Here is a 3,606-nt window from a genome sequence, read left to right as displayed (position 1 = left end):
TACCCTCTGTCAATTCTTCCATCAAACAATTTGCCAAAATTTGGTCTGGGGTGCACGATTCTCTTTCTGCAGCTACAGCTGCTCAGAAAAAAGCAGCTGATAGGTCTCGTAGAGAGGCACCCAAGTATCAGGTAGGAGACTCTGTATGGTTGTTAAAACATTAAGCGTAAGGTCCCTTCTCTCAAGTTGGGACCCAGGTTTATTGGTCCTTATCCCATCATTGAAGTAATCAAACTTCCTGATAATTTCAAAATTTCTAATTCTTTTCCTGTTTCCCTCCTGAAACCTGCCATACAAGTGCGCCAACAATCCTTTACTCCCCCAGTTTTGGTTGAGGGTCATCCTGAGTTCATTGTCCAAGAGCTCCTCGATTCTCGCCTAGTGCGGGGTAAGTTACAATACCTTGTCAAATGGAAGGGCTACGGTCCTGAGGAAAACTCTTGGGTTCCTGTTGGTGACATTAGGGCTGATCGCCTCAGGAAACTATTTCATTCTAAATTTCCTGAGAGACCTGGGGGTCCAGTGAGGGGGGTAATATAATAAAAACGACTCGCCCTGGTGGTCCAGTGGTGCGGCGGGGACGCCCGCCATGCGTTCTTCTTCCTCCTCCTCCATTTTGGGTTCCTGGGACGCGCGCCGCGTCTTGTTCTATTTATGGATGCGGACGCACGGGCATGTTGACGCAGATGTGCAAAGGCACGTTTTGGCGCGAAATTCAAACACCTATATAAGGCTCATTCTGGCTTCAGTACCTTGCCCGTCATAGGTTTATCCTTGTGGTGTTTTGAGCGTAAGCTATCTGATTCTGATCCTGTTCCTGTTTGATATCTGTTTTTGACCCTGCCTGGCTTTTGACGATTTTACATTCTATATCCTGACCCCTTGCCTGATTACCGACTTCGATTCTGCCTAACCCTCTGATTGACTACCTGGTTTGACCCTTGCCTGCCTGACTACGATTATTCTCTGCCTGCCATGACCCGGCCTGATCTGACTACTCTATTGCCTAACGCCTTGTACTTTGACCTTCTGCCCAAAGACTTTGCTAACTGTCGTGCCCCTCTGTCTATCCAGAACCTCTAGCCTTGCACCTCTCCTTTAAGTCCTGGTGGCATCCAAGTAGCTGAGGGATCCTCCCGAGGCCAAAGGCGGTCACACTACAGGTGAAGCACGAGCCGAAACCAGGGTGCTTAGCATTTGTTCTGGTGTTGGTGCTGTCCATGACAATACGACTATAACGCTTCTACTAAACAAGAGCATGATGACAAAATCATGGAGAGAGCCCGAAAGCTTAATATTAAGGTCAACTAAAATAAAATCCAATACTTGGTGAAAAAATTTAAGTACATGGGCCACATCATAACTTCAGACGGTGTCAAATCTGATGATAGAAAAATCTCATCGATATTAAATATGCCTCCACCACAAAATAAGAAAAGTCTAATGTGATTTCTTGGTATTTAGCACAATATATTCTTCAAGAAGCATCCTTGACTGCACCTTTGAGAATGCTCTTTAAAAAAAGACATTACAAAAAGACATATAGCCAAAGCCTGGTAGTAGAGATGGTGATGACATGCTTAGTGTGTACCTGGAAACCAACTTTGTTTAGATCCTGAGGAATAGTTCTTGCACTGACATTTTGGCAGTACTTTTTGTCAGTGTTCTTCTACTTAGTGACCGGCCTGTTATTCTAAGATTTCAAGTTCTCAGTAATTTAATTTATAGTTTATTGGGCATCTGCAGCAGGTCAAATATTTTTAACAAACTGAATTTTTTTGAAAGAGGCATTCTACAATGGTGTCATTTTAAAAGCCACTGAGCTCTTCCTGTTGCCTTTGTCCTCATTCACACACACTGCTGGTACAGATAGCAACTACAGGATTAGGGGATAAATTTGTTACCTCCTGTGTCAAATATCACAAGGATTAGCCTTTTTCTTAGTATAAAGGTTCTATAACATGGATGGATTCTGTGCATTATTGCCCCAACATTCTTTGTACACATGACGTAGTAACCATAGATGGACATATTTAGGCTTTGTGCCCACGGACATCTTCTCATATGACCAATGAATATTATGTTGTACAGCTATTACTCATATTAAATATGGCTTCCATATTTTGCAATTTGAAAATCTTCCAACATTCATATTGTGTTTTTACAATTTTATTTTTATAGGGATTTGCTCATAATGTAATACATATAAGTGTCACATTAAACAAATGTTTTCACCTTTCCCTCTAGCTTTGTCATGTGCATATGTACCAGTGAGGTTTCTGAGCATACAGCCTTCGTACCATGATTCGGAATAGTGGGAGGATCCAAAGAATGACCAATATAAACAGAATCTCCAGCCTGTTAGCCCAGTGCGAGAATGCTTGATGAAGTAGCCATACCCGCAGGAGGACAGGTGTGCGTCACTCACAGGTACTGAATTTCTGGGGAGTGTAAGGAATCAGAAAAATGTAATGGAAGGCTGGGTTTCTTATAAATCAAGGTATTTCACTTTCATTCTTCTTCAACTTTTCTGTGTTTCTTCATTGCTGACTTGTTCCATTCTCACACCAATCCCTATTCAAATAACCTGAATAAAGACAAACAGCAACTTGATCTTAAACCTATGCAATTCACTTAAGATTGGGTTTAATCTGCTACTTTAAAGATAAAAATTCCTTCCTGACTCCTTAATGGTAACCAGATTTGCTCACAGGATCAATGCGCCATATTTAATCAAGAGAAGCAGGTTAAGGGAGACAGAATATGGTAGTATACTCATGGGTGCCTTTAAGCTACTAGGTGAACACTACAGTCCTTTCCATTTTATTGGACCCCAGACAGCCTGCAGACCCCGGCAACTGCAGTCTGAGGGGTGGAGGAAAAAGGAATGTAGGGTCTACCAAATGGCTTACGGGTGCTCCTGTCTATGAAACCATATTTTGGATGAAAGAGGAGGCAACACTGGTGGAATTGCAGTGGAGGGAAGAGAAACAGAAGGGAATATGTCATCATCATATGAGCACCGTTAAGCTGCTAAGTGAGTACTGCATTCCATTTCATTCTATTTTGACCCCGGCTTTTGCAGTCTGAGGGATGGAGTGGAATGTAATGTAGGGTCTACTGAGTGGCTTTATGGTACTCTGGTTTATGATATCATATTTTATATGGAAGAGGGTCACTGCTGTGGAACTGTGGCATAACGAGGGGACACTGCTGGTGGAATTGGAGCAATATGGAAGCATATACATGAGCACTTTGACGCTGCTAGGTCAATGCTGCATTCCATTCCATTCGACCCCAGGCAGCCTGCATACCCCGGCATCTGCAGTCTGAGGGATGGAGTGAAAAGGAATGCAGGGTCTACCAATCGGCTTAAGGGCGCTCTTGTCTATGAAACCATATTTTAAATGGAAAGGGAGGTGGAATTGTGGTAGAAGAAAGGGAAACAATAAGCAATATGGCAGCATAAACATGAGCACTTTGAAGCTGCTAAGTGAATGCTGTATTCCATTTCATTCCATTGGTCCTCAGGCAGACTGCAGACCCGGCTTCTGTGATTTGAGGGATGGAGTGAAAAGAAATGCAGGGTCTACTGAGTGGCTTAAG

The sequence above is a fragment of the Xenopus laevis genome, chromosome 4L (genome assembly GCF_017654675.1).
Source record: "Xenopus laevis strain J_2021 chromosome 4L, Xenopus_laevis_v10.1, whole genome shotgun sequence".
Taxonomy (NCBI): Eukaryota; Metazoa; Chordata; class Amphibia; order Anura; family Pipidae; genus Xenopus; species Xenopus laevis.
This window is presented reverse-complemented; position numbering follows the sequence as displayed.